Source organism: Adiantum capillus-veneris, chromosome 29 (assembly GCF_014529385.1).
Source record: "Adiantum capillus-veneris isolate H3 chromosome 29, ASM1452938v2, whole genome shotgun sequence".
NCBI lineage: Eukaryota > Viridiplantae > Streptophyta > Polypodiopsida > Polypodiales > Pteridaceae > Adiantum > Adiantum capillus-veneris.
The window spans coordinates 81,768,381-81,777,548 of record NC_140959.1 but is presented as its reverse complement, the minus strand read 5'-3'; positions in this window follow the sequence as shown (position 1 = coordinate 81,777,548).

The following is a 9,168-nucleotide window of genomic DNA, read 5'->3' as shown; positions in this document are numbered from 1 at the left end:
GGCAAGATTGCTTCCTTACCAAATACTAGATGATACGGTGTGAATCCCAAGGATGTACGAAATGAAGTTCTGTAGGCCCATAAAGCTGGTGGTAGATACTTATCCCAGTCTCCGGGGTGATTGTTTACCTACTTGGTAATAATTTTAGAAACCATTCCATTTACCTTTTCAACTAGGCCATTACATTGAGGGTAATATGGTGAAGAGTGCCTCCTTGTAATGCCTAGTTTCTGCATTAATTCTCCTACCAAGTCTGCTCTGAAACCTGGCCCTCTATCAGAGATGATCTCTAAAGGTGTGCCAAACCTACAACATATGTGCTCGTAGATAAATTTAGCTACCTCTACCGCTGTGATTCTAGTGGTGGGTGTAGCCTCTGCCCATCTAGTCATGTAGTCGACCCCCATGATAATGTAGAATTTTCCTGAGTTGGCCCTAGGTAATGGCCCAATGGCATCGATACCCCATTTTTCAAAATGGTCCATATGAGAGAATAGGTGTCTGTGGTTCAGGCATAAGTGACCTAGTGCCGGCCTTTTGACACAACTTACATGTTTTGCACCAGTGGTGTACATCACGGTTGAGGCTAGGCCATATGAAGCCTGCCTGCAAGATTTTCCTACTTGTTATGTTTAGGGCAAAGTGACCACCACAAACCCCATCGTGACAGCTAGCAATTACTCATGTGATTTCCTGAGAGAGAGGGAGCTTCCTGAGTATTTGGTCCTTACCCTTACAGTACAAACCGTCATTGATGAGTCGATACCTTGTGGCCTTCCGCGTCAGCCATTGCTTCTGTCCCTTTGTTAAATCTGATGGGCATTCCCCTGTTTCCAAAAAATGCATGATGTCAGGCAAGGCATCACTTCCTTGAAATAGAGGGAGCTTTAGTTTTATTGCTACCCACCACTTCCTGTAGTCTTTCACTTGCTAGGGCATCTGCTTCTTGGTTTTGAGCCCTTGGGATATGGTGTATTTGAACTTCTTCAAACTTACCCAACAAGGTTTTTACACCACTTAAGTGAGTCCTTAAACTAGGATTCTTGCATGTCCATGCTCCATTTACTTGCCTTACCAGAAGTAGAGAATCCCCAAATACATTAAGGCATTGTACACCTTGCGAGACGCACCATTGTAGACCCTTGGTTAGTGCTGCATACTCAGCTTCATTGTTAGAATGTGAATCTAACAATTGGCCCAACAAAAATACCTTTGTCATCAAAGACCACTATGCCTGCAGCTGCTTTGTCGGACGCTCGCTTGTAGGCTCCATCAAAGTAGAGAGAGTATGCTCCTTCTACCATCGGTGGTACTGGAGGTAATCGGACTTCTCCTTCCTTAGATTGCTTCTCCTTCCTTTCAAAGATTTGGTAGGTCATGAGTCCCCCCAAACTTGCCCTTGTCGTGCTTTCTACCTGTACCGTGTATTCAAACTCTTGCAGACGAACTAGCCATTTAGTAATTCTAGCAGACACATCCATGTGTTGTACAACATAGGGAAATATTTCATCCGTGGTTAGAATCACAAATTGCTTAGGCAGCAAATATGACCTAAACTTTGTAGTTGTAAATCTAAGAGCTAGGACTAAGTGTTCCACATGGGTGAAACCTTTCTCTCCTGCTGTCATCATTCGACTAGAGAAGTAGATTGGCCTCATGAAAGATGTCGTCGTATCCTTTTGGAGTAGCACAACCCCCAATGAGTCATCACCAACACTTGAGGTGACATAGAATTTTTCATCCCACTTAGGTGGTGAGATAGTTGGCAGAGTGGCTAAGACCTCCTTTACCTTGTTGTAGTGATGTTCGCTTTCCTCGTCCCAAGTGAAAGTTGATCTTTGAGTGAGTTGTTGCAGTGGTAGAACAAGTTGTGATAGTAGATGTATGAATCTACTTAAGTACCTCACCTTCTGTAGAAAAGAGACCAGTTGACGTGCGGTCGTTGGTGAAGGTAGGGCTATGAGTGCGGACACCTTACTTGGGTCGGCGTTGATACCTTTTGCTGAAATTTCATGGCCTAGTAGAATGACTTTAACTCTCCCCAATGTGGCATTTATCCACATTTAATTGCCCACTAGGCTCTGCAACCTGGCCAAACCTTGAGTTACCTTTTCTAAATGTGAAATACGGGAGCTATATATACAAAAATCATCAATGAACACTCTTATGGATGTTCCAAAGAATGGTTGAAAAACATATGTGACATATCTTTGGAATGTGGCAGGTGCATTTGTGAGACCAAATGGCATAACCCTGTATGCAAAACAACCCCATGGCGTGATAAAAGTGGTTTTTAGCTGATCTTCCAAGGCTATGCGTATTTGAAAGTATCCAGAATAACCATCACAGACGGTATAGCATTCAAAACCCGCTACTTCATTCAGAATTTCATCCAAGAAAGGGAGAGGAAAGTGGTCTCTCTTTGTAGCTGCATTTAGTGGTTTGTAGTCAACACAGACCCTCCACTTACCATTCTTTTTAGGCATCACCACAACGGGTGACACCCATTCTGAGTTTTCTACAGGATAGATGAATCTTGCCTCCAGCAGTTTCCTTACCTCGGCCAAGAGTTCCTTTTCTTGTATGACCCCCAGTCGTCGTAGCTTTTGCACAACTGGTTTTACCCCTTCCTTCAGCTTAATATTATGTTCCACCACTGTAATGCCTGTGATTCTTTCATAGTTGTCAATGAACAGGTTAGGAAATCCCATCAACATTTGCAAAAAACTATCTTTCTCCTCAAGTGTTAATTCCGTAGACAACATACCCTTCAACCTACTTCCTCCTAGGCCAAGTGATTTGATCTCCTCTTCATTGGGTTGCCCTTTTGGTGATGGATCATCAGTTGTGCTTACCCTTTGTGGATCCTTCATAATGATACCCATCACATCAATGGAACTATCACTTTTGTCGGTGGATGTGGTCTCCTCCTCAGAACTGGAAGATTCGCTAGTGGTTTCATCTGCCGATGTTTCCAGATTCATTTGCTTCTGCTTGCCAATCCTCATGTCGTAGTAGATTGTCTCCCCTTTCTTACCGGTCATACGTAGAAGGCCAGTACCCCAGTCCTGTTTTACCTTCATGGCCATCAACCATGGCCTTCCCAAAATTAGTGGATAGCCCTCCCCCTTAGTAGGCATTACAAAAACATCTACCTCTACCTCAGTGTTGAAAGATTTGATTTTCACAGCACTTATCACACCCACACACTTTACTTTTGCGTTGTTTGCCATCTATGCCTTGCATGGAGAACGCCTGTCAACCTCGAGCCCTAATCGAAGCATCATAGCTTCGCTCATTACACAGATTTGTGCACCTCCATCAATGTAGGTGTTTCCAACCCTCTTTCCTTTTATGTTTACGTCGACAATTGAAGGATGTAGCAAGATGTAGCAGCTATGGCCATGTAATCTTCGGTCCTTGCTCTGCCACATCCAATGTTAGATCATAGGGCTTTGAACTTTCCCCTAGCTGGAAGTCGGTGATGCCCAATTTCCGTCCTGGCCTGGATGGCCTCTTGCTAGTTTCTCCTCTCATGCTTCTCTCATCATCTGATCGTGTAGCTTTCTCCCTCCTAGCTCTTTTCACAGTCATGGCCTCAAGTGGTTCTAAAAAGGTTACCTTCTCCTTACCCTTGTCCCTCTCCTTTGCTCTGGGTGGATCCACTACTACGGTTTTTCCTTTCTCTTCTAGCCTTATGATGTTTACAGGGCGATCAGGTGGTGGGGCCGGTGGAAGAGGTGGAATGGATGCTTGTAGTGGTGTCTGGGGTGGACGTAGAATTTGTGTTGGTGGGGTTGGTGCTCGGGGTGGGGGTGTTCTTTCTCTAAGGGGTGACAATTGGTTCCTCCTACCTCCTCTATTATAGTTTTGTCATGGTTTGGGACAATAGTACATACCATGACCATCTTCTCCGCAGTTGTAGCAATGATACTCCCTGTTTTGTCGTCGTGCTCTTCTAGGGTCTTGATCTCTTTCTTGACTCCTCCCTTGCTGTATTAAGTGGACAGACAAATTCTGCAGTTGGTCAGTAATATGGGCCAACATATCTTGTTGGTCATCTCTTACCCCAAGAGATGGTGGTGGTGGTGGAATGGTGGTTGTCGTAGTTGCTGGTCGACGTGATGTTGTTGTTTCTGTTGACTCGGTTTCTTTGGCTTTCATTCGCAGCTTCTTGTCCTTAAGGCGAGCAATCTCAACGGCTAACTCGTACGTAGCCGGGAATCTACCTTTCACCTTCTCCTTGAGAAGCGGCCATAAGCCATGCGTGAACCGATCTTTTTTTAGGAAATCGGGTGCAGCTTCCCACCTTGCCAGTGACTCAACCCACCGTTCCCACAAATCCACAAATTTGGACTCATAGGTGGCATATTCTAAAAGACCCTCCTGCTTCAAGTCTCTCAACTTGTCCCACAACTTTTTTGAAGTGGTACCTCCCCCAAAGCGCCTCTTAAAAGCGGTTTTTAAGGGTTCCCAGTCATCCTTGGTTGCTTGTGGAAGTGCATTGTACCATGATCTAGCTTCTAGCTTCATGAGATGCTTAAAGATTCTAACCCGGGATTCATCCGTATCTTTGTTGCTCACTACACATGCTACTTCAAAGTCATCTAAGAAGTCTGTTACCAAATCCTCCCCCTTCTTTCCTTTAAATGTTGGAAATGCTACACTTGCCATGATTACTGAGAGAGAGCTAGAAAGACACACTGCTTAACTTGCAAAAGTTTTTTTTCTTCTTTACAAGGAGGCGTGTATACCCTCTTATACTAGGACATAGATTAAAACTTCAAACGGTACATTGCCTTGTACCAAAGGTAAGACAAATGGCTGATCTGATGCCAGAACCTCAAAAAACCGCTCCCCACCCAGCATGGTGTCAATGACGTGCTGGTAGTGAGCCTTCAAGTCCAGTATTACCTTGATTGAGCGTACACGTGTTGGTATGTGTGATCTGTCTTGAGGTAGGTTGCACTGATTCAAGTGAAGCTTAGAGGTGCTTAGTCACTGTCCAAGCTTGTGGGAGAGGGTGGAGTTCTTTCCTGAAACAAACTCAGTAGATCCCTAGTTTCTCTAGTGAGAGTGTGAGCCAATGATTTCGTTATCTGTGCTGTAGCATCAAGCGCGACTTGAAAACTGACTGTGATAATTACCTCGGTGACTTGAGTTACCCGATTCTCAAAGTAGAATAGTGTTGATTCTCTATTGTGCAGAGCTCCTTCCATTTTGTTGTTGTTGGTTGGTTGTAGGTTGCGGACATGGTTTCGACCTTCTTCTTCTTCTTCTTGGCACTTGGCCTATGTATATCCACTGGGTTTGGCGTGTTGGTTGACTCTCCCAGTGCAAATCGATTATCGTTATGCCTGGCACTCGAGCTTCGATGGAGATGCGGAGTTCGTCTAGTTGTGCTTGGAGCTCTTCTTCTTCTGTCGTCCAATTAGCAAATCCTGCTAGCCATTCATCCATTCACAATAGTTTAGGGGTTTCAGTCTTGTAAACTGAAGGGTTTCATGAAAAGATCCTCAGTGGTGGCACCAAATGACGGGAGCAAAGCGAACCCCCGAACCCCGACAGCCTCTAAAACACCGGGGACCGAATGGCGTGCCTCGAGCCTGTCATGGTAAAGCAAACAGGGGGCACCACCTAGCTTCAGCGGCTAGGACGCAAACAACACACCACCATAACAAAGTTTTCATCCAAGAGAGATGGATGCTTGGGAGTAATGATGAAGAGGAAAGGGAATGAGATCAAGTGAGAGAGAGAGAGAGAGAGAGAGAGAGAGAGAGAGAGAGAGAGAGAGAGAGAGAGAGTGAGGGAGGGGGTATAGCGGCTTAGTACTTAGGCACCACAAAAGGATGGCGAATCCGCACACCCTTCACACATACACAAGCTCACTCCAAACACAAGACTAGGTGGCGATTCCGCACACCTCACATGGGAAAAACATTGCAAGAAAACATACTCACAAAACCTCAAGCTTTATTTAGAGAATAAAGCGATGAAATGGGCAGCATAGGGTAGGGGAATGAGAAGGGAGAGCGTGGTAGAGCACATGGCGGATAGGTGGGAGTTGATGGCGAAGACTCGCACGAGGGTTATGGCCATCTCCTTCATTTAGTTTCCCTTCATCTTCCATAGCCCAAGGGTGTAGAGGTCATGCTCAAGACGAGCATGGTGATTGCGGTGATGGTGATGGTGTGGGTGTGTGTGTGCGCACTAGGCACACACAGTGCATAGTGTACTCTTTGGTGATGGTGTGTGTGTCCTTAGTGTGATGGTGACCCCTCTTTATATAGGGGAGGAGGGGGGAGAAATTCTAGAATTTAGAAATGAAGAAATCATTATCTACATAGGCCATGTGACTGTGGGCCCCACTTGTCTGGCTTTGTGTATATGTGCCAGAACAGCAGTCTCATGAGAGAGAGACTAAGAGAGAGAGGTGGGTTGATGAAAAAAAGTGAGAGGTGACATGGAGAATAAAGTAATTACAAGAGGGGAGAGAGAGGAGTGTGTTCAGAGGTGAATCTGTATGCAGATGTGTGTGAACACAAGAAAAATCAGGTAACCACCGGGTGGGGATGGGTCTGTGGGCACCTTTTTCAATGAAATTGAGTATGTGTGAGTGTGGGGAAGGTTATTTAGCTACAAGACAAGAGACATGGCTCCCTTTAGAGAGAGAGGGGGTATTTGGGTCATGAGATATGATAGGAGAGAGAAAGAGGGGGTGGGGTATACTATTTTGGAAGATAGGGTAAGTTGCATGTGAGTTAGGGTGCATTATTGGTGAGTTATAATGCATTATTGGTGAGAGGTGGGGTAGCTTGAGGGGAGAGAGAAAGGAGAAAGGACAAGGGGAAGAGAGAGGGGGTTGACCTTTTGAGTGGAGGAGAGGAAAAGGGACACCCGACGGGGCAACAATGAAGAAAAAGGAGGCAAGGTGGGGATGGGCTACCCCGCAGGCATGAGGTGGCCTATTTTACCTTTCTTATATATTTACATAATCATACTTTATTTTCTTTCTTACTTTTTCCAATGCCTTTATCACTTCCTCCATAAGAGGGGGTTTTCATGGGGTGGGGACGAGAGAAGAGGGGTATGGGAGCTTGGCTTGTGAAAAGCCCCCATCAGAGGGTTACCAGGACCAAGGCCTGCTTATTAGGATCGAGGAGCCCAAGGACGATCTGAACAACCAAAAGGAGCTTTCTACAAGTGTGGTGGGGACCACTCATTAAGAGATTGTCCCCATGAGGAAATAATCAGAGTAAATGCATATCGCACTAAGTGTGGAGTCATTCATTTGATTCGGGATTTCCCAAAGAATCCTAACAAGGGAGCAAAGGTGACATTGAACATACTAGGGTCTATGCCATCTAGTAGTGGGTCAAAAAACAAAAAAATTATATCCATACAGGTTATCACGAGAGTGCAAGCGCAGAGGGAAAGAGAAGAATCATTGATTGAAGAACCCGAAACAGAGACTCCTAGTGTCAAGAAGAAAAGTCAACAAAACACGTGGAAGTCTAGGAAAGCACGCATGAAGACCAGGAACAAATGGGAGCAGATGCCCCTAATGGAGGAGTTAAAAAGAACCAGGGACAAATCAGAGAGACTGAGAGCCAAACTAGTCCAAAAATAGGAATTCAAGAGACCAAAGAACCCAACGAGATAAATAAACAGAGGAGCGCAATCTCAGGTGGATTAGTGCTAGTTGAGAAAGTGAATGAGTCCCTTGACGCACTCTTGAAAGCCTATGAAGCACAACTCCACACGAGCTAGAATCAAGAACATGTATGTATAACTTATCCCTACGCATAGTTGGAGAAAAAAAAATGGACATGTTTCAAAAAATGATCCAAACTGCCCAAACTCTGCTAGAACCACCTGCACGTAAACCAAAGACTAGGGTAGAAATTCCAATTGTAGCACCTATCACTCCATTGGGGCATGAAACAAAAAAACCCGATAAGAATCCCTCGATTGAATTAGAAAAGTCTACAATAGTGATGAATACTATAGATCCAACATCTGAGGGATTCCATTCTACGATTCTTGAGGCCTATAAAGAGGACCACAATGGCTTAGACAAGCTTTGGAGACAGATAAGAGAAGCAAATGAAGCAGCGGGGTTGAGTTAGAGAGTTAACCAAATCACTATAGGGAGGGACTTCTTTTTTCCACCAATTGATGAATTTGAAGCAGGGACCCAAGTGGATCTAGATATTTGCTCTTATTGGGGGGATATTGGATTTGTAAGATCTTTAGAGAGTCAACCTCAATCTTTGAAAATCCTAACTATATACATAGGAGAGGATGAAGCAAGGTTTGATGTGAAGGTTGTGCCAACACAAAGACTTTCTTCAAAAAAAGATGATAGATTGAAAAGGGGTGATAGACATATCCACACCAGTGACTTGCAACATCATATTAGCCGAGGTTTTTCGGCTAAGACCAAACATGTGGGTGACTGTTGGGAAATTCTTAGAAAAGTTTGGAATCAAGGACCCAAATTCAAGGATTCAAGAAGGGATTTGCAAATTAGAAAAACCTCAATTGAACACAAGACATGTATCCTTAAACATGGTTGGAGAGTATTGCGAAGGTGGAGATGGAAATACTATGTTTCCAGTGGAATCCCTAAAGGTAACAATGGAGATTCTCGATATTGCCACCAAGAGATTCAAAAAAAATAGAGGAAACTAGCCTTAAAAGCTACAGGATGAAATTGCAACTAGCCAATGGATGTATTGAGAGACTCGTATGGCTTCTAGAAAAAGTAATTGTGATTTCTTGCAATGTTGAGTATGAGCACACTTTTGCTATATTGGATTTTGGCAAGAAGAACAATTATGAAATTATACTTGGATGTCCCTTTTTATGAAACAACTCAAGATGGTTGAAGACTAGGGGTATGATCACATATACCTAAGGCACATGGAAATTGGCCTTAAAAGCTACATGATGAAATTGAAACTAGCCGATGGATGTATTGAGAGACTCGTATGGCTTCTAGAAAAATTAATTGTGATTTCTTGCAACGTTGAGTATGAGCACACTTTTTCTATATTGGATTTTGGCAAGAATAACAATTATGACATTATACTTGGACGTCCCTTTTTATGAAACAACTCAAGATGGTTGAAGACTAGGGGTATGACCACATATACCTAAGGCACA